The sequence below is a fragment of the Pinus tabuliformis genome, chromosome 1_2 (assembly GCF_031772625.1).
Source record: "Pinus tabuliformis cultivar Carrire ecotype Pingquan chromosome 1_2, CPIR1, whole genome shotgun sequence".
In the NCBI taxonomy this organism is placed as follows: domain Eukaryota; kingdom Viridiplantae; phylum Streptophyta; class Pinopsida; order Pinales; family Pinaceae; genus Pinus; species Pinus tabuliformis.
In genome coordinates, this window is record NC_142298.1 from 1,283,564,179 (window position 1) to 1,283,587,907 (window position 23,729).

Sequence of the window (23,729 nt, forward strand, 5' to 3'; positions counted from 1 at the left end):
TTTAGAGTTACCAGATCTAAATCGGCTAACGAACGATCCAATTGCCTACGCCCATTGGTGGCCAGCGATTCCGCATAAACTTCCGTCAGATATTCCTAAATTTAATGGAAATTCGGGTGAAGACCCATCGAATCATGTGATGACATTTCATCTGTGGTGTTCATCAAACACCCTAAACGATGATTCGATTAGGCTTCTCCTTTTTCAGAGGACATTAACTGGTCTGGCAGCAAAATGGTATATCGAGTTACCCAGAGCGTCGTTTGACAACTTCAGTGCCCTAGCCACAACCGTTTTAACCCATTTTCAGTTACCGATAAGGTACGAAACGGGAACAGAACTTCTTACCAATTTCAAGCAAACAACGGTCACTCACATATCCGATCATATTCATGAGTGGTGACATCGTCGAAGAATGGTAAAAACGTATGTTCCTGATCAGCTTTTAGCTGAATGGTTTATTAAGTCGTTATTACCTTCCATTACAGAAGATGTGGCAAAAGGGGGAGTCATCACTGAAGAGCAAGTTATTTCTCGTGCGCAATATTTAGACTTGATTTATACCCAGTCTCGCATGCTCTATGATAAAATCCCTGATGCTCCTAGACCAGAATTCTACGTCCCTCCTCCTCCTAAATCGAACAATGACTATCATGTCGGCGATGGCGTGATTGGTACGAAAGAAACAAAATCGACAAAGGCTACATCTAAAAAGGCCCGTAAGATTTCCAGTAAAAATGCAAAATAAGAACTTCTCGCCTCAGAAGTAAATGTCGTCTCGATTCATAAAGGCAAAGAAACCAAGCAACCAGGATGCAAGAAGAAAAACAAAGGGAAGAAGAAGAAACAGGAGGAATCATCACCTGAAAATTCTTCTGCAAACCCTCTTGGAGATAGGAAACCCAAAAGTCCATGCTTAATATGTGATGAGGATCATTGGACAAGAGATTGTCCACATAAAGCTGAGCTTAAAAGATTCTTCAAGAATTCAAAAACCTCAGCGGTATTGACTGATCCATTTCCAAATCCAGGAACAAATCTGGTTGCTAGTGAAAATGCTTCCCTGTCCCAAGTGTTGATGTTGTCAATTTCGAAACAACAAAAAGATGCTTTGATATCGATAAGGAATAAAGGTTACGGGAATCCACAATTGTCAAACAACAAGGATAAGGATCAACCTAGTAGTTCGACAACAACTTTGACAGAAGTTGCAATGCCCATCATTCCAGAGCTAACAATAAAACCGCCAAAGGGAGTAGTACACAAGTCGACATTTAATCCTCGTGCCAGAGCAGCACAACATTATAACATAGTGGAAGATCTGGCCCAATCGCCATCCGCTATGTCGACACTTGAAGTACTGCAAAATTGCCCATCCCAAAAGCAGGCTTTACTATCAGCTATAGGTGGGATAGACCCAAAGGATTCTAATCTTGTGTCCTTTAATCACAAAGGATATGATCCTCAGTTACCAGCTCAACTAGCTTTCCTCATTCAGGTGAAAACCCTCAACAAAACTATTCATAGAACAATTATTGATGAGGGGGCATCTACATGTATTATGGCAATGAGTTGCTGGAAAACTTTAGGATCTCTAACCTTGTCATGATATTCGACGACATTAAAAGAATTTGATGGATGAACATATACCCCATATCGTATTCTAAGTAACTTGCAAGTTGAACTAGGGGGGAAAACAGTAGAAATAGATGTCGAAGTAATCGACAGAAACCTTGATTACAACATCCTACTAGGAAGACCATGTATATATGATATGGCTGTGGTTGTGTCAACCTACTTTAGGAAGATTGCATTTCCTTTTCAAGGAGGAATTACAATCGTCGACCAACAAACATTTTTCCCTAATAGTTCCCAAGTTACGGGAAGCATTCCGATGATCCATGGAAGCCCCCATTCACTTCAAAATATCGGAGTAGGCCTACTAAAAGAGCCTATATTAATGGGGAATTTTTCCCTCCCGCCTCCAATCAATCTGGAGGAAGTGGCGACGGTAGGAACCTACAATATGATATCTTCGACTCAAAAGATCTCAGAAAACGATATTAACATGGATCATCCGCAGGTATTGCCTCCAAGCCCAATAGAAATATTATAGCAATCAATGCTTTCGGCATGGGAGGCAGACCTAGATCAACGCTCATCGAGCGTTTGGATAGATAGGTCTAATGAATATGGCACCCCTTCAATCCTTGGTTGCAAGTGCATTACACCGACGAAGGAATTATTCAGTCGATGATAATTGAAGGGGTGCCATGGGAAGATTACCACCATCATTCCCATCTTCCAGATTTTCAAGAAGATACTCCTGATGACCTTCATCATCCTTCAGTTTTGATTTCCTATCAAATACTGTAAACACGGTGGATTTTGAGCGAAACTTGTCCAATATTGAAGGGACTATCGCCATAAATATCTCGACCAAAACGGATGTTGTAGGAAATATTTATGTTGGCAAATGCTGTTCTCCTTCAAAACTCGAAATATATAACGCTCTTTTTCGCGAATTCAGAGATGTCTTTGCTTGGTCATACGATGAAATTCCAGGCATTGACTAGAGCATAGTTGAGCATGAAATCAAGATGTATCCAGATGTCAAACCGGTACGACAATGGCTACAACAGGTGCACCCCAAGAAAGTCGCAGCTATCCAGGTAGAAGTTGAGAAACTTCTCCATGTTGGTTTTATTTACCCAATTCCTCTAACCGATTAGGTATCGAACATTGTTCCTATGATGAAAAAACAAGGAACAATTAGAGTGTGCGTCGATTATAGGGATTTAAATCAAGCTTGTCCGAAAGACAACTACCCTACACCCTTTATTAACCAGATAATTGATGAATGCACCGGATGTGAAATCTTTCATTTATGGATGGATTCTCCGGGTATAACCAAATAAATATCCGCCCACAGGACCAGTCAAAGACTGCATTTACTTGTCCGTGGGGCACATTTGCATATCGCAAATTACCCTTTAGTTTAAAGAACACAGGGGCAACATTTCAGAGGGTAATGAATTATGCCTTCCATGACATCAAAAACATCGTTCAACCATATCTCAACGACCTTCCAGCTCATTCGTGAAATCGGACCGATCATCCGCAGCATTTGAGAGCGATATTTCTACGTTGCCAACACTACAAGATACGACCCAATCCACACAAATGTGTGTTCTATGTCAGTTATGGTCGTTTGCTTGGCTTTGTAGTCTCAAAGGACGGGATTTGTCTCGACCCATGTAAGGTTCAGGCAATCATAAATTTGCCTCCACCTTCAAATTTGCTTCAGATTCAGAAACTCCAAGGGAAAGAAAACTTTCTGAGGAGGTTCATTCCAAATTATGCCGAACTTGCTAAAGGTTATACGCGTCTATTGAAAAAAGAAGTACCCTTCTTCTGGGATCAGGTCATGTAAGCTTCCTTTGATGCTTTAAAAGAATCCCTAATGAAAGCATCATTAATGTACGCTTCTGATTATAAAAAAGACTTTAACCTGTATCTGGCTGCAGCGGATACAACCATCGCATTGGTTTTAGTTCAAGAAGACAACGGAATTGAACACCCTATATATTATTTGAGTAGGAACTTAAATGATACAGAAAGAAAGTATTCCTATGTTGAAAATATGGCTCTTGCAGCTGTTCAAGCAATACAGATATTTCGACACTATGTCCTCTTTCGAAAAACTACCATTTTGTCAGATTGCAACCCCATGACTTATATATTGTCGCGACAGTTGCTGGGGGGCAAATATTCAAAATGGATAGCAATTCTCCAAGATTTTGATCTGGAATTCGTAAAATCCAAATCAAATAAATCCATGGTTTTCACGAAATTACTATGCGATCTCCCATCGTCATCCAACGATGAAACATCCGAAGAAGCCATCGTGGATGAATCTTTGTTTCTAATATCTTCAAGCAATCCATGGTATGGAGATATAATCATCTATCTCCAAACCCAAAAATATAGGTCTAATACCTCTCGCTCGAAACAAAAATGTATTCAATACCAATCAAAAGACTACATGATCGTCGGTAATACACTCTACCGTCGTGGTGTCGATACAGTTCTGAGGAGGTGCCTCACCCATGAGGAGGCCGAAAAAGTCCTGAATGATTTCCATTCAGGCGTGTGTGGGGGGCATCAATTTGGTTACGCTATAGCGCAAAAAAAATTCGAGCAGGATACTGCTGGCCAACAATGTTCAAAGATTGCATAACCGCAGTCAGAAGTTGCCATGCATGTCAAATTTTCGATAGCAAAACCAGAAAACCACCCGCACCTCTGCAACCGATAGTTGTTGTTGGGCCATTCACCAAATGGGGCATTGATTTCATGACATGTAACCCCACCTCGACTGGGGGCCATGGGTATATCATAGTCGCGGTGGACTATTTTACCAAATGGACTGAGGCGATGCCTACATTAGATAACACTGGTGAAACAGCTGCCCTTTTCTTTTTCAATCATGTAGTCGCCAGATTCGGCGTTCCACAGGCTATAGTCACAGATCATGGATCGCATTTTTGCAATCACATGATGGTTGAATTGGCTGCCAAATTAGGGTTGTCCCATGACAACTCTACTCCATATTACCCGCAGGCCAATGGACAAGTTGAAGCAATCAACAAAGTCCTGAAACAGATGCTGCAAAGGATGATTAGAGTCCACAAAAGGAGTTGGCACCTGATCCTGTACTGAGCCTTGTCGGCATAGCGAAAATCTGTAAGAAATGCAACTGGGTTTACACCTTTTCAACTGGTGTATGGCCTAGAAGCAATCTTACCAGTTCAGTGTGAAATCTCGTCCCTTAAACGCGCAATCGACCTTCTCCCCAGAACTTCAGAAGAGGAGGCTCATTTCTTGGAACTAATCGAATTGGATGAAACCCGTCGTGATGCCGCTTTGGCTAATGAAGCCCATAAGAAACGAGTCAAGGCACAGTTCAACAAGAATGTCAAACCCCGTGTCTTCTCAGAAGGTGACTTGGTCTTACTTTATGACTAGGAATCTGATAAATTGGGAGCAGGTAAGTTCAAGTCTTTATGGTTGGGCCCCTATATTGTTAAGTGAGTGTTAGCAAAAGGAGCCTACGAGTTAATGGATTATGATGGGATTCCACTGGTGCAACCCTGTAATAGGTTGTACTTTAAGCGTTACTACGCATGATTCGGTGTGGTAACCTATATGCTTTTGTTACATTTTTGTTTTCGCTAAGAGTAATTGTTTTGGTCAAGTAATCCACTTTTTACATTTGTCGCAGATGTCAGACCCATTGGAATCTTTCATTGGATATGTCGACAGAGTAAGTTGTAGTTCGCGGAACCTATCTGTTGGCATTATGATTCTGGTATGGCTTTATGATACATATGTTGTACTTGATGGCAACCCACTCATCTCAGATGATAAATTATAGTGCAGAAAAGTTCACGCACTTATATGCAGAGAAAAGCTTATTCTATGTAGAGAAAAGTTCACGCACTTATATGAAGAGAAAAGTTTATTTCATGTAGAGAAAAGTTCACGCACTTTTATGCAGAGAAAAGTTTATTTCATGTAGAGAAAAGTTTATTTCATGTAGAGAAAAAGTTCACGCACTTTCATGTTGGAGAACTTACCTTTGGTCCATGGTAGTTAGTCCTTGGTATTTGAACCTATGGTTTTGGACCATGGTACCTCGTCAAAAGTGTGTATATGTTGGAGAACTTACCTTTGGTCCATGGTGGTTAGTCCTTGGTATTATTGAGCCCCATGTTTTTGGGCCCCTTGTATTGGTTACCTATGGTATTGATCCATGATTTTAGGAAGAAGCTTGCCTATATAAAGCAAAGGAGATCACTTGGCTAATTCATTCTTGCAAATCGAATATCTTAAGATCTAAAATATTGGGTTATTGTTTTAAAAGTTTGATCTATGAAAGGGAAGTTGAAAGCGAATCTGTGAAGGGTGATCTCTCGAGCACTGCAGCTGCGGAAGTGCGGAGGTGCCACAGAAGGCGCAGTGCAGAGGCACCACAGAAGGCGCAGTGCGGAGACGCCACAGAGGCGCCACAGAAGGCGCAGTGCGGAGACACCACAGAGGCACCACAAAAGGCGCAGTGCGGAGGCGCCACAGAAGGCGCAGTGCGGAGACGCCACAGAGGCGCCACAGAAGGCGCAGTGCGGAGACGCCACAGAAGGCGCAGTGCGGAGGCGCCATAGAAGGTGCAGTGTGGAGACGCCACAGAGGTGCCACAGAAGGCACAGTGTGGAGGCGCCACAGAAGGCGCAGTGCGGAGGCGCCACAGAAGATGCAGTGCGGAGACGCCACAGAGGCGCCACAGAAGGCGCAGTGCGGAGGCGCCACAGAAGGCGCAGTGCAGAGGTGCCACAGAAGGCACAGTGTGGAGGAGCCACAGAAGGCGCAGTGCGGAGGCGCCACAGAAGGCGCAGGTGCAGTGGTCGCGGCGCCACAGAAGGCGCAGGTGCAGTGGTCGCGGCGCCACAGAAGGTGCAGGTGCGGAGGTAGTACAGATATCCGCAGATCTATACCAATGAAGTTGCGATCCCTGCTTAAAATTTGTTTTAACTGCCTTTGACTATTCTGCAAGGTTTTGGGTGCATAACTGATGTTTGGTGACTGGTATTGAGTTCAAATAACAGCATGATTAATGACTTATCTTTATGTACCAGATCTGGTTGATAACTCTCATACTATCATTGTATATGTATGGATCTGGTGATTGGGTGATTCAGAAGGTTGTTTGATTATGAGCTTCAATGTTGTTGTTGGATCCAGTTTGAAAATTTATGAAAAGTGGTCCTTGAAAGAAAAGAAGTAGGGGGTTTTAGCTCCCTTCCAGGAGAGACTAGAAAACGAGAGAGAGTTGTAGCTCTCTGCAGGTTGTAGCCTGCGTACTGGCAAAGGACTGCATCAGTACAAAATCATTGTAGCAGGAGTTTCTAATTTGAAAGAAGATAGAGACATATTGCAGCAGGTGGTTTTCACCCACATTGGGTTTCCACCTTATATCTGGTGTTCTTTGGTGTGACTATCTGTTTTTCTTGTTCATGCTCATTATTTTATGGTACTGATATGCAAAAATAATTCAAAGTGTAAATAAGGAAGATTTGTTCAAAGAACTTGATAATACTGATTCACCCCCCCTCTCAGTATTATTTTCAACAATTGGTATCAGAGCAGGTCCTTCAGAGAAGCTTGATCGCTTGAAGGTAGATCATTCATCATGAGCAACTACGAGAGAGAAGCATCAATCAGGCCACCAATTTTTGATGGGACGAACTTCAATTATTGGAAGATAAGAGTTACTGCCTATCTTCAATCTCTTGGTACAGAAGTTTGGGATATCATAGAGACAGGCTACACTTTTCCTTCAGCTACTCCTACAGATTCGGCCAAGAAGAAGAAATATGAAACAAATGCGAAAGCAGTCAATACTCTATTGGGATGCTTATCCCAATCGGAATTCGTGAAGGTAATGCACTATAAATCCGCAAAAGAAATATGGGACAAAATCGTCACGAGCTATGAAGGAGACGAACAAGTAAAGCGTGCTAAACTTCAAACTTTCAGGATTCAGTATGAGAATCTCATAATGTATAATGATGAAAGTGTGGCTAACTATTTCCTTAGGGTAGATGAAATTGTTAACTGCATGAAAACATTGGGTGAAGAAATAAAAGAGGCTATTGTGGTTGAAAAAGTCCTAAGATCCTTGTTCCCCAAGTTTGAATCTAAAGTGTCCGCTATAGAGGAAAAAGCAAATCTACAAACTCTCACCATGTCTCAACTACATGGAATTCTAACTGCTTATGAAATGAGAAAGGGAGGTCCATCAGACAGAAGAGAAGCGGCTTTCAAGGCTTCAGGCAAAGGAGATTACTATGAAGCAAGTCACGTGCCAGAAGAAGAAGAAGAAGAATCAAATTTTGTCAGAAATCTTCAAAGGGGTTCTGGAAGGTTCAGAGGTAAGTTACCTTTTAAATGTTTTGCTTGTGGAAGAGTAGGTCATTATGCTGCAAAATGTCCTTATAAGGATAAAGGAAAGGAACTTGCTAGATGGAACAAGAAACAGAGTGCAAACAAGAAAAGTTACTACACTCATGAAGATAGTGATGGTCTATCGATTAGTGATGAAGATGAACAAGGTAATGACTATAAACTGTTAATGGCATTTGAAGATGATGATTATATGGATGCTATAGATGTGGATAGCCTTTTTGAAGAAATTACTAGACTCAAGAGATGTATAGAAGAAAACAATATGATCATTGATACTCTACAATTTCAAATTGATGAAAAGGAAAAACATCTTGAAAAATTAGAAGGTGAAATTGTTGGTCTTAGAAAAGAGATTGAGAAAACAAAAGCTATTAATCTTAAGTTTGTCAAAGGATCTGAAACTTTGGATGAGATTATCAATGTACAGTGTTCTCCACTAAACAAGACAGGTCTAGGTTATAATGGAGAAACTTCTCAAGCAACCACTTCAAAACGTTATCTTGATGCAGCAAGAAGGAATGAGCAAAAGCACAATGAAGACCATCAGGCAAGGCAGGGACGAATTGCAAACAGAGACTATCAAGGGCAATCTGTTTTAAGGGTGAACAAAAGCTACAACCAGCCACAGGTAAAATCTTCTCAATTTAGTTCAAGAATGGATGACAATAGAAATTACAATCATTTGGCCGGTAGATTTGATAACCGCAGAAATTTCTTCAATGGACAATGTTTCTCTTGCCATAACTTTGGTCACAAAGAAGCTCAATGTGTTGCATATAAAACAATCATGACTAGAGAAGCTCAGAAACAAAGAAGTATGATCGAGATTACAAAAAGGACCTATAACAACTTTTCGGCTCTTGAAAATGAAGTTGAATGTTCTATTTGCAATAACTTTGGTCATGAAGATTATGAATGCAGGAGCAGGTTTCAGCAAACAAAGGAACAAGCCTCAAACACCAAAACATGGAGAATAAAGGAACCACAAACAGAAAGATGTGGGATAGCATTCTATGCAGAGGGACAGGAAAATCTATGGTACATTGACAGTGGATGTTCGAAGCATATGATAGGTGATAAAGAAAAACTTGAGTCATATTCTGCTCTAGAAAAGGGAAAGAAAGTTTCTTTTGGAAATGATACTCCTGCAACTATAAAAGGAAAAGGCACTGCTCAGTTAAAAGAAAAGGTCAAGGCTGGAAATGTTTTGTATGTTCATGGATTGAAACATAATCTTCTAAGTGTCAGACAGATGTGTGATCAAGGAACCGAGGTGATATTTAGAACAAATGGATGTCTTGTTCGTGATCTTGATACAGGTAAAACGGTGATCAAAGGTAAAAGAACTCAAAATAATTTATACGTATTTGAAGAATGACAACAACAATGCTATCTAAGCAAGGATGATGAACACTGGCTATGGCATCAGAGGTTGGGGCATCTAAGCTTTTCACAAATAAGGAAAGCATGCAAATATCAGGCAGTTCGCGATCTTCCAGATATCAAAATTCCAGGCAACACCATATGCAAATCATGTCAGTTTGGAAAGCAAACCAGAACTAATTTTCCAAAGAAGGAAGGATCAACTAGCATGCCTCTTGAGCTAGTACATACAGATACATGTGGTCCATTCAGAAAAAGAACACCTCGAGGAGAAGAATACTTGATATTATTCATTGACGATTTCTCCAGGTTTGTCTGGTTAGGACTAATGAAGCACAAATATGAAGCATTCGAAAATTTCAAATCCTTCAAAGCCTTGGTTGAAAATGAATCAGGATACAAAATTAAGTGCCTCAGATCTGACAGAGGTGGGGAGTTTACCTCGAATGAATTTTTCGATTTCTGTAAAGAACATGGGATAAGAAGAGAATTCTCTACAGCTAGAACTCCTCAGCAAAATGGAGTTGTGGAAAGAATGAACAGAACAGTCCAACAAATGGCTCGTGCTATGCTTGATGAGTCGGGTACTCCTACAACTTTCTGGGGTGAAGCTGCACATGCTGCGGTTGTTATTCTCAACAAAAAAAATGTCCATGTTAACAGCACTCAAACCCCTCATGAGCTCTGGTGTGGTGAGACTCCTTCGGTGAAGCACTTCAAAATCTTTGGGAGCAAATGTTATATTAAGAATACTGATGAGAAACTTGGAAAAACTTGAACCTAGAGCAGATGAAGGCATTCTTCTTGGTTATTCTCCACATAGCAAAGCATACAAGTGCTACAATAAAAGACTTGGCAGAATTGTTGACAGCATTGATGTAGTGGTTGATGAGAAGGGATACATTCCTAGGCAAGTACATCATGAAGACATCGAAGAAGATGAAGGCTACCCTCAAAGACAGAATGATGAAGAAGAAGAACCTCAAGAAGAACCAGAGGAGTAGACAAGAATAGAAGAGAAGACTCCATCCGGATATGTTCAGAAGAATCATCCAGAATCTCAGATTGTGGGGCAGAAAGAAGCAGGTGTACAAACAAGAAGAACAATTGCAGAAGCTTCAAGCTATTTGGCATTACTCTCTTCCACTGAACCACAAAATGTGAAAGAAGCATGCAAAGATGAATGTTGGGTAAAAGCAATGGATGAAGAACTTGAGCAGATCGAAAAGAACAACACTTGGGAGTTGGTTCCTAGACCAAAAGATAAGAATGTTATAGGAACAAAATGGGTCTTCAAAAATAAATTGAATGAAAATGTAGAAGTAATTAGAAACAAGGCCAGACTTGTTTGTAAAGGGTATGCGCAGCAAGAAGGAATAGATTTTGAAGAAACCTTTGCTCCTGTTGCAAGACTTGAGGCCATCCGAATGTTCCTTGCTCTCTCAAGCTTTCAAAACTTCAAAGTATTTCAAATGGACGTGAAATCAGCCTTTCTGAATGGAGACTTAGAAGAAGAAGTATGTATTGAGCAGCCAGATGGTTTCATTCTTGGAAATGATCCAAATCTTGTATGCAGATTGAAAAAGGCTCTCTATGGTCTCAAACAAGCTCCAAGGGCTTGGTACTATCGTTTGGACAAATATCTTCATCAACAAGGTTTTTCAAAAGGATCAACAGATAGCAATCTTTATATAAAAGTTGAAAATGACAAATTGCTAATACTTGTTTTGTATGTAGATGACATTATCTTTGGCAGCAATGAAGAAGCTATGAGTCAAAGCTTTGCCTTGGTCATGCAGAAAGAATTTGAATGTCCTTGCTGGGAGAACTGACATATTTCCTTGGTTTGCAAATCCAACAAAAGGAAGGAGGAATCTTTTTGTCTCAAACCAAGTATCTCAAACAGATTTTGAAGAAATATGGCATGGAAGATGCAAAACCAGTATGTACAACCATGGTCATAGGATGTAGCCTCAGTGCAAATGATGAATCTGCAGCAGTACATCAACCAACCTACAGATCTATGATTGGAAGTCTACTTTATCTGACAGGTACCCGACCGGACATCATGCATGCAGTTGGAATAGTTGGAAGATTTCAGGGAAATCCAAAGGAGACTCATCTTCAGGCAGTGAAGAGAATTTTCAAATATCTTCAAGGGACTCAAAATTATGGTTTATGGTATCCTAGATATACAAATCTCACACTTCATGCTTATACAGATGCCGATTGTGCCGGAAGCGTGGATGACAGGAAGAGCACAAGTGGTGGCACATTCTTTATGGGTTCCATACTAGTATCTTGGTTCAGCAAGAAACAGAGTTCGATTGCCTTATCCACAGCTGAAGCAGAATATGTTGCTGCTACATCTTGCTGCACTCAACTCCTTTGGATGATGCAGACCTTGCAGGATTTTCAAATCACTTGTACACCACCTATCTCCATCTTATGTGATAACACAAGTGCAATCAGCATCTCAAAGAGCCCAGTCATGCATTCAAAAACCAAGCACATACCAATCAAGTATCATTTTCTTCGGGAACAAGTGCTTGAACAGAAGGTCAAGTTGGAGTATGTTCCTTCTAAGGAACAAGTTGCTGATATACTCACCAAACCATTGCCCAGGGAGACTTTTGAATACCTCAGGAAAAAGCTGGGGGTTGTTGATGCATCATCTTGTTGTTGAATCTCTTCTGATTGTTGGTTGTACGGGAATATGCATACATGTGCTGGGTTGCGGATTGGTTGAAGATCAAATAGCACTGGTTCAGGGGGAGCTTATAATGCATTGTTGGCATTATGGAGGATGTACAGAAGACGATCATGGATGCTGATCTGAATATTACTGCAATATGTATCTATCTCTTTCATGGTCATTTATGGTGTTTGGTGGATTATGTTTCTTCTTTACAGTTCTGGTTCATATTCAGGGGGAGCATGCTCTTAGGGGGAGCATAACCCTTTGCCCTTGATGTCAAAGGGGGAGAATGAGCTGAATATTTTGAGGTTGCCATCAAGTCCAAAGGGGGAGATTGTTGGCATTATGATTCTGGTATGGCTTTATGATACATATGTTGTACTTGATGGCAACCCACTCATCTTAGATGATAAATGATAGTGCAGAAAAGTTCACGCACTTATATGCAGAGAAAAGCTTATTCTATGTAGAGAAAAGTTCACGCACTTATATGAAGAGAAAAGTTTATTTCATGTAGAGAAAATTTCATGCACTTTTATGCAGAGAAAAGTTTATTTCATGTAGAGAAAAAGTTCACGCACTTTCATGTTGGAGAACTTACCTTTGGTCCATGGTAGTTAGTCCTTGGTATTTGAACCTATGGTTTTGGACCATGGTACCTCGTCAAAAGTGTGTATATGTTGGAGAACTTACCTTTGGTCCATGGTGGTTAGTCCTTGGTATTATTGAGCCCCATGTTTTTGGGCCCCTTGTATTGGTTATCTATGGTATTGATCCATGATTTTAGGAAGAAGCTTGCCTATATAAAGTAAAGGAGATCACTTGGCTAATTCATTCTTGCAAATCGAATATATTAAGATCTGAAATATTGGGTTATTGTTTTAAAAGTTTGATCTATGAAAGGGAAGTTGAAAGCGAATCTGTGAAGGGTGATCTCTCGAGCGCTGCAGCTGCGGAAGTGCGGAGGCGCCACAGAAGGCGCAGTGCGGAGGCGCCACAGAAGGCGCAGTGCGGAGACGCCATAGAGGCGCCACAGAAGGCACAGTGCGGAGACGCCACAGAGGCACCACAGAAGGCGCAGTGCGGAGGCGCCACAGAAGGCGCAGTGCGGAGACGCCATAGAGGCGCCACAGAAGGCGCAGTGCGGAGGCGCCATAGAAGGTGCAGTGCGAAGACGCCACAAAGGCGCCACAGAAGGCGCAGGGCGGAGGTGCCACAGAAGGCGCAGTGCGGAGGCGCCACAGAAGACGCAGTGCAGAGACGCCACAGAGGCGCCACAGAAGGCGCAGTGCGGAGGCGCCATAGAAGGCGCAATGCAGAGGTGCCACAGAAGGCGCAGTGCGGAGGCGCCACAGAAGGCGCAGTGTCGAGGTGCCACAGAAGGCGCAGGTGCGGTGGTCGGGCGCCACAGAAGGCGCAGGTGCGGAGGTAGTACAAATATCCGCAGATCTATACCAGTGAAGTTGCGATCCCTGCTTAAAATTTGTTTTAACTGCCTTTGACTATTCTGCAGGGTTTTGGGTGCATAACTGATGTTTGGTTACTGGTATTGAGTTCAGATAACAGCATGATTAATGACTTATCTTTATGTACTAGATCTGGTTGATAACTCTCATAATATCATTATATATGTATGGATCTGGTGATTGGGTGATTCAGAAGGTTGTTTGATTATGAGCTTCAATGCTGTTGTTGGATCCAGTTTGAAAATTTATGAAAAGTGGTCCTTGAAAGAAAAGAAGTAGGGGGTTGTAGCTCCCTTCCAGGAGAGACTGGAAAACGAGAGAGAGTTGTAGCTCTCTGCAGGTTGCAGCCTGCGTACTGGTAAAGGACTGCACCAGTACAAAATCATTGTAACAGGAGTTTCTAATTTGAAAGAAGATAGAGACATATTGTAGCATGTGGTTTTCACCCACATTGGGTTTCCACCTTATATCTGGTGTTCTTTGGTGTGACTATCTGTTTTTCTTGTTCATGCTCATTATTTTATGGTACTGATATGCAAAAATAATTCAAAGTGTAAATAAGGAAGATTTGTTAAAAGAACTTGATAATACTGATTCACCCCCCCTCTCAGTATTATTTTCAACACTATCTTCTGCGGCCTGGGCCATTTTTGATCCAAGCGGCGAGTTAGTAAGTTTCAGAGGGGTATGTATTGGTCGGTCAAAAAATAACATCGTTGAATATAGTGTGTTGATAGAACTTATCTCTGATGCCATCACACATGGCATAAACTGACTTGCTGTCAGGCTAGACTCACAGCTCGTCATACTACAACTCACTGGTATCTACTCCATCCGAAATCCAGCTATCTATCATATGTTCCTAAGGGTCAAGATTTTGGAAAAACAATTTGACTTTATTCAATATCAGCATATTTCCATAAACTTAAACACATTAACAGACTCATTGGCAAATTATGTGTTAGATAGAAATTTGCAACATTTATAAAAAGAAGCATTTCATCAGTATTTGCATCAGGATCATGTAACTTAACCAAAATAAAACTCTGAAAATCAAATATATATATATATCTATATCTATATATATATATATATATATATATATATATCTGTTTATGGTTTACACATAACGTTCTATAACCAAGACAAAATTGGTCAAATGACCCAAAACTCAAAATGCTAGGGGGCACCCTAGTCTAATGATGTTGGTGATAACAAGTCACCGCCTGTGCAATCATGCATAAAAGCCTAGTCCACCGACTCAGCACACCGGTAGTATGTCGCTGCAACCTCCGGGGTAGCTCGTCGGTCCTCACGTTCGGGATACCAAGAGTAAGGCCGTTGACCTAATCCTATAATGCTGAAAGAGTCTCGACCACATCAAGGTTGCGAAGGATAGCCCTTCCTGCACCCTCTCTTGCTGGAGCAGCAGCTGGTACTCTCAGGCGTACTACTAGTCGAACTGGTCCAACATCTGCATGAGAACATGAGTTTCGATTAGTCCTGATAGAAGAAAGCACAAGAACATTATAAAGAGAAACGATAAATAGAGATATGGTCAGAGAATTTACCGATGACACCCCACTGCTCGCCAACAGGCAGTACCAATCCGGATCACCTAGAAAATCCATACCGGCATATGGATATTCGGAAAAAACCATCTCCTGACGGTTGAACCACTTGAAAAAGGTATCAGAGAAGGAAATTTGGGACTGACCAGCATGTCTGGCCATAAGGTCAACCCATCTCTACATCCGTGGCTCAGTCGATGGAGGTAAACCAAGTGAAACATACGGCGGCTGCATCAGCGGGATATTTTCGAAGGCGAAAGCTGTCAAGATAGAACCATATCCAAAGTTCTTCAATCTTCCATTTTTCACCTTGGTCAGTTGTTCTTTCATCACAGAGAGTACTGCATCACACCATTTGAACACCTTTGGTTCAAGGAATTCCAAGGCGTACTGCATATAAGACCTGTTGGCCACGTGAAGTGCCGCACTACTAGCCAATCTAGCAAAAGTGAACAAAATGGCCCTCAGGGACCTATCAGTGACATCTCGGATAATGATCTTGCTGTCCTTACTCGGCTGAGATCCCTCTCTGCAATACCTGCGAATGTAATCTCTCATAGATTCACCCCCACGGGCCGAACCTGATAATGAGATAGGGGCACCCGCCTCGATAAGCCGGTCAAAAAACAGATGTCCACGACAGTCAAGGGGATATATTTTACCCTAATCTAGAACACGTGGGTGGTAGGATCCCATGCATCGAGAAAATATTGCAACAGGTTGATTTGCTGCCTCATGCAAGAGATGCGAAAAAACTTGAACAGGCCACAGTTCTGCAGTGCATTTACCGTAACCGGATCATGTAAAGCAAGCATGTCCTCTTCTTCATGCTCATTTTCTCACCATGTAACAGGCATTTTTCTCCAATGAATCTCTGAAACAAACAAGAGAAGAGTAAAGATCCTGATTTGGTGAAAAACGGGCAAACATTTCCATGAAAAACTGTGCATAAATGGCCCTCTTTGCGCCCATCACAATCCAACAGTGTTCTAGGTGGGTTGCATGCTGATTGGCTAATGGCCAAGCCAGCATGCATCGCACCTTTTGATGTAGAAGAGGTGCGATGGTGTTGTTGGGAAAAGTATCCATTCGGAATGCTCCTATCCCACTCTAAGGTGTGATAGTGCCTTAGCAACAAACAAGGAAACTTATTTGAGTATTTCTTCTTTATGAAATGTAAATGAGGAGGAAGAATGTAACTAACTTGTGTCTTCCGCTAGTTTGTTGATCCAATCGCTCCTCTCTTCAGTGGCTCCCAGCTCCCTGCTCCCTCACTGGCCCAGCTTCACCTAGTTCCTGCAAGATCACAAGAGAGAGAAACTACACGAAGATACAGATATACATTCATAAAAATCTCAAGATCAGATAAAGCTAAACATGTAAGTATAACAAAACATCATTGATACATAGCATGTAGGAGAAACTCAAATAGTTTATTGATAGAATAAGAAAGTCCAAGAGGAGATACAACCAAGTGAGTTCCGATCCAGCATCTACCTCCCAGCAAAGGAATCCCTTCCTCTCCTCCAACAAAGCATAAATCACCCAATGTACTAATCTCAATCTCAAACCAACAGAAATTCTCTGTAAAGTACAAAATTCCAGCCTTTGGATCTCTGGGATGAGGGATCCATATATAGATGTAAGCAGAGAGGATGAGTCAGCTTATGTTTTGACTTGTGGCTTCTCTCTGTCAGTTCTTGCTTCCACTTGGAGGTTGAGAGCTCCGTACTCATCACTAGTCGAATTCATTGAGGCAAGTGTCACTGGAGAAGATTCTGGAAGCTTCCATGGTCTTTCCACCTCATTGAATGAGCTTTCCATTTGTCATTTCCCGCTCAGCGCACCCTGGTAGTGCATCCAAGTGCGTTCCAACGCACCTAGCCAGTGCATTTGGGTGCTTTGCAACGCAGGCAGCTAGTAGAGCATCTGAATTGATCCTGAATTGACTGTTTCTGAGTGGTTTTTGGTGGAGAACTTCTGGGAGAAGCTGTCATTGGTTGACCTTGTTCCTTTAGGAGTTGTAACAACATCTTTAGGGACTTTGGATCCCTTGAATTATGGACATTTCATGCTTATAGCTGTAAGGCACAAAAATGTCTATAACAGTTGCCCCCTAAAGTATGAGGTCGTTTATCGGGTGAAATTCTTTATTAGGAGGATTCGAAGTTCATTCAATGTTGGGAGGAGACCTGTAATAAGATACAATACAATACATTATTTTTCATACTGTTTTCATGATCTAGCTGAGGCGGGCATTCCCATGCTCAAATTTATAAATTCATTTTTATGTACATAGGACAAACAATCGTCTGATGGTAGACTGATGATTGTGATGAAATCATCATCCTTTTGGTAGGATGATTATCTGTTCTGCAGTGCTGTACATGTCAATGTCTTTATTTTTTCCTGAATATATATCGCAGCCCGGATGGATGAAACTAGATCCGGGGTCTTCAATCTCGTCCGATCTTCACTCTAGGTACAAGTCGATCCATGTGAGAAATGTTTTGAAGTCGAACATGGAAAGACATCGCTTGATTACCAGTCAATGATGAAAACTGTTAACAAGCGCGAGAGGAATCACCGATAATGATAATGACCCTCAAGGTACTGCAGTACAATTCACGTGGTGTGAATAAAGGACTTGGCGTCGAACACCACGCAAAATCTTTCGGTTGAAGGTCATTGATGTATACCTGTCGCCGGAAGTGAGAAACTTGCCATTGAGGCATGCAAGCTTCAAAGTACCGAAGGGGGTGTTCCTAGATCAACTTCTTGGATAATGAGCTGATGTCGACAAGAAGCGATCCGTCAAAGGAGGGCCTTAATGTATCCCACATCAGTGACACGGAACGGAGCAAATTATTTTGATGGAGGTGAAAACGATATGATGATATATGGTTCAGGGTGGCGGTCATGAAAGAATGAAGGATAATGTATGGTAGTGGATGGGACATGGTTGACTTCTCTGGATGACTTCTCTTGAACATATCAGTGACACTTATGTGATGGATTGGTAGCATTTACCCCAAAGGGGGATGGTATGGCGAGACCATGGTGATGTGATGGTGAATGAAATAACCCAACCCGACTCAGGCACGGAGCGGAAGTGTCATGTTCAAGAGCGACTTGCTACCAATAACAGTTCTTTGAGTTTCTTCCCAATTTTCCCCAGTCATTGCTGACCAGTACCTCTTTATTTTTTTCAAGCTTGAGGAGGATAACATATTCTTGTTCTAAAATTTTCCCTTCGGGAAAACCCATCGCTATGTTTTAACGAGCCTAGCGATAGTGAAACTCGTTCTCGTCTAAAGACAAGTTTGTCGCTATTAATGTTTTTAACGAGTCTAACGACAAAGATAACTCGGTCCTTTTCATTTTTAGAGAGTCTGAAAAGGTACATAAAGTTAACTCAAAAAGTCCTTTTTCGTCATCTAATCCCTTAAGTCCGAAAAAGTATAAAACAATACAGAAGGGATGAATTTTCGATAGTTTTAACGAGCCAAACAAAACAAGCGCTCGATCTTTTTGTGCAATAATCCCTCAGGTCCAAAAAGATTAAAATCTAGAGGAGGGATAGCACTTTCGGTCACTTTAACGAGCTGGAAGGCCAAAACTCGGCAATATTTTCATATTTTACGAGTCAGATGAAAAGAGCTTAAAGAAGACTCGTCTTTTGAGGAACGAGTGATAAAATGGGTAGCAGCTGATTCCAGGTAAGGGTTGGAATTTTCCAAGCACGGCAGTGTCACAAGGATAGCTAGTGAAATCACTCTTCGCAGCTGTTCCTCAAAATGGGTAAACAATCATATGGAGGTGAACGATCGGCCAATGGAAAAGTGGAGGTGACGGTGCAAACACGACCAAGGCTTTAATGGCTGATTAATGTTACATTCACGGTGGTTATTTACCGGAGGATAGTTCATTTTTTAACGAGCTTAAACGCGGGTCGAAACAATTGCTCGATCTTATGTTTATTTTTTAAAGAGCATGAACTATGCGCTAAAACTGCTCGATTATCCAGTCATATGATAAGAATGTCTCATGTAAGATTCCATTTTTTACGGAGCTTGCGCCTTACAAAGCTATGCCCCGCATCCTTTCGTTATGCAAGTTCGAAAATGACTAATCCTACGAGTTTAAAGGGTTAGAGGTCCTAAAAATTTAAAAAATAAATAGCCGCCCCTTGCTTGCACTCCAAAAGGTTTGCATGCCCCCAGGTATAAAGTACGATTTCAAGGTTACCCCTCAATTTGCAGATAAAACATTTGTTCTACCAGGAAAGGCCTACCTCTTTCAGGTTACCAAAGATTGTTCTATTAATCTTTCAAACAAAACACTTCTTCGGCGATGTCTACCAAGATAAACAAAGGTGAGTGACAACGAGCGCCACACACATAACTTTGACAAAAGAATCTTATTCTAGAACAACCCCTCTTCCAATCACGGACGAGGTACGGACTAGTCATATTCTCCCGCGGAAACCTACCCTATACCCAAAGTTTTCCTGCCGAAGCAGACCAGGACGCATGCCCCTTGGGTTCCAGTCATATCCTTCCGAATTACTCGCGTTCATCGGGAGGACGGACCGTGGGTTGAGACATTTCTTGTGTGAAGAGACCATTTAGGGATGGTATATCACTTTTTGCGATGCATGATTCAGGAAATGAAAGCTGGTCCACGAGCTTGACCACTCTTCCTTCATGAGGAAAACACATTACTCTAAAGAGTGAGGAGACGATGGCTCCCATGCAATATATATAGTCTCTTCCAAGGAGTAGGTTATAATCCAAGGGTCCTTGAACGACCATCACGTTCATTTGAACGGTCTTCCCTTTCAATGTTATAGGCACATTGGGGAGGATCCCTAAAGGTCGACTGGTTCCTTTATCAAAGCCTGTCAGATTTCTCATTTCAGGCACAAGCGATGGTGAACCAAGCGCTTTCCAAGCAATAGAGGAAAGGATACTCACAGATGCCCCTTCATCAATGATGGTGCTAGCCATGACCATTCTATATATTTGGACGATAATTCTAAATGGTATGCTTGCTGGCAAACGGGGTCTGCCTAGTTGGTTCCAGTCGAAGGAGACAACTAGGTTGCTTGGTGGTGGGACCGAGTAGATGGCCGGGTAACGCTCTGACGAACTTCCTTCCTGCGATAAAGGAATGGGGGGAGTGCCCCCGTGCTCGTCGGAGTCTGTGTTGATGAAGATAATTTGGATGGTGTCATCTTTATCCTCTTCAGTGACTGTGTCATTCGAAGATAAATCCTCTGAAGGCAAGACCGGGTCAACTGCCGCCTCGACCTTTTGACTTTCGTCGAGTATGGATTCAGCTCGTTCATCTTCAATGACCGGCGCTTCAGCTGACCACTTGAGCGGGCCAACTGGATTTTCAACTAACGAAGGACTCGGCAAGAGTTTTTTATATCCAGGAGGAAGTCGTAACGGTGAAACCGGACGATCATCCAAAACTCTTTTCGCTTCGTCTAAGAAGGGACAACGGTGGATGGCGTGGTTTCCTTCGCACAGTCTACAGGGAGATCTAGCTCTCCCTTTTTTTCCAGGGACTTCACTTTCGCTAGTTGACGGTGTGCATTCAACATGGCTATCAGAGGTTGATGCCACCAGATTGTGCAAATGGGGAGACCAGTCCCTTAGTATTCGAGGGATGCAGGGACAATCTCTGTGGAAGTGGTCTCCCTTGCATATGACACATGGCGATTTAGGCCTAGTCAGTGCTGTGTGTGGATTTTTGTTATACGACACTTGTTTGCCCCCAGTCGCTTTTGGCTCCTTCTTCTTCTTCTCTTTCTTCTTCTTTTCCTTCTTCTCCTTAAGAACTTGGTTTTTATCTTTACTAGTCCCGTCAAGCGAAGAGGAAGGAGGAGAGGAAGAATTAGAGGAAGTAGAAGGCTGGTGGGTAACTCTGGACTGGTCTAACTGTTGATTCGACTATTCAGGAATAGTGGTGTTCTGAACGACATTGGTTGAGAAGAGCCAGACCGGCAAGCCAATTGTCAGTCCTGGAAGTGACAATGTGGCCATATGGGGCGCACCAACATCTCCCCAAGAGGAGAAGGGACTAGGATTTCCACCAAGGGGAATTCCTTGGTTGGTAGGCTCCATTTTCTCAACCTAAAGATCAACGCAGGAAGAAGGGTATGAATATTCCGTTTAAAATAAATTTTAACGACGCTTAGACACAACTTGCTTTTTCAATTTTAAAGAGTCGAGAAAAAGCAAAAGATGACTCTAGTCGCCTTCGATGTTTTAACGAGCCCGAAGTGACAAATGCTCGGATGGACTTTTTCCGTTATAGAGTCTGAAAAAGGCCAAAAGGAACTGCTCTGGAGTTCTAGGTAGAGGGTGTGCCAAACTTTTCACAAAACTGCAGAATACTTTTTAAGGTACGGGCGGTCCATCTTCCCGAATGCTGTGTTCAGTGCATTGCGATCAGTAGGGCGGCCGACACGGCTTCCTATGGATAAAGGTTTTATGCCAATAGGGGTCTCCCAATATATACTCGACGGTACGTGGGAGCACAATCTGTACTGGCGCTTATCGTCTCTCAGGAGGAATCACCCAACCATCAGCGAGATCGACAGTCACCAGGTTTTACGACGCTGGAACACGTCTCTAGCCTAGACCTCTATGTTGTGCGTTAAGTTACAAAGCGTTGTTAAGTTCATTCAATTTATTTTAGGTTGATCTTTCTTAGAAGTTTTCCTTTTTGGATCACCACGAGATGTATGATACAATTCCTAAATGCAGTCTAAAGATGATAAGCAAGCATTTATCTCTTTTCAACAATGAAAATCCTAGCTACAAGGGGAAAAGGAAGACACAAACTTTTCTCAAAGAGCATAGAGCACACTGTAAATGCACTTTTCCTAAATCAAACCATACAAACTATCAATATGCAAATGCACAAATGCATGTATTTGTTTTCGCTTTCTTAATATTGATGCCTAAAAAGAAAGCTGTTGTACAAATTTGAATTCGATTTCAAGTGAAAACATAAACAAGTTTCTTTTTGAAAACAAAAAGACGATTACGACACTTTATGATTTTGAAGTAAACACTTGTTTTGACACTAGAAATGCATAAATTCAAACCAAAAGACAAAAGTAAAAGCGCAATCAACTATCAACAGCAAACAAACTTACTCCTAAGATCAAAACGACACTTATGACAGGTCTAGATCTAAGAGCGACAGTATGACTAGTTTACTTTTGTAATGGGAAACTGCAAATGATGTAACAAATACACAAAGAACAAATATAGTTTCTTTATACAACTGAGGCGGAATTGAGGCAAAGAAAAGGGGTTTCAGATAGGTACACACACTGATAACAGGATGCAAAAAACAGAGACAAAACTGAGCAAAAGGAAGCAAGGAACCACAGCTGCACAAGGCAAGGGCTGATCAGCGCACCCCCAGCACAGAGAAAATGAACTTCAGCGCAGGTAGCCCTCTTGGAACCTGCGTTGAAATGCATAACCTCTTCACAGAGCCTGCGCTGAAAAAGAAACGAGAATTGTCTCTGGGTTCTGGGTCACGGTTTGCAGTTTAATCTACAGTTTTTGGCTAGATAAAAGCTATCAATTAGGTACAATTAGGAGGATGATTTAAAGGAGGACTAAGATCTATAACAAAGGGTTGTTAGAGTACTTGTGGATCAGCTGTTCAGATCATAAAAATAGGCCCAGTAAATGGACTAGAGTAGCAGATCTCTACTTTGCATTTGTAAATGGCAAATGCAGTTCGATTCAGCACTCCTGAGTTTATGAGAAGAACAACAATAGAAACACAAATAAACTAACTAGATACGATCCCCAGTGGATTCGCCAATTTGTTGTTGGGAAAAGTATCCATTCGGAATGCCCCTATCCCACTCTAAGGTGTGATAGTGCCTTAGCAACAAACAAGGAAACTTATTTGAGTATTTCTTCTTTATGAAATGTAAATGAGGAGGAAGAATGTAACTAACCTGTGTCTTCCGCTAGTTTGTTAATCCAATCGCTCCTCTCTTCAGTGGCTCCCAGCTCCCTGCTCCCTCACCGACCCAGCTTCACCGAATTCCTGCAAGATCACAAGAGAGAGAAACTACACGAAGATACAGATATACATTCATAAAAAGCTCAAGATCAGATTAAGCTAAACATGTAAGTATAACAAAACATCATTGATACACAGCATGTAGGAGAAACTCAAATAGTTTATTGATAGAATAAGAAAGTCGAAGAGGAAATACAACCAAGTGAGTTCTGATCCAGCATCTACCTCCCAGCAAAGGAATCCCTTCCTCTCCTCCAACAAAGCATAAATCACCCAATGTACTAATCTCAATCTCAAACCAACAACAATTCTCTGCAAAGTACAAAATTCCAGCCTCTGGATCTCTGGGATGAGGGATCCATATATAGATGTAAGCAGAGAGGATGAGTCAGCTTATGTTTTGACTTGTGGCTTCTCTCTGTCAGTTCTTGCTTCCACTTGGAGGTTGAGAGCTCCTTACTTATCACTAGTCGAATTCATTGAGGCAAGTGTCACTGGAGAAGATTCTGGAAGCTTCCATGG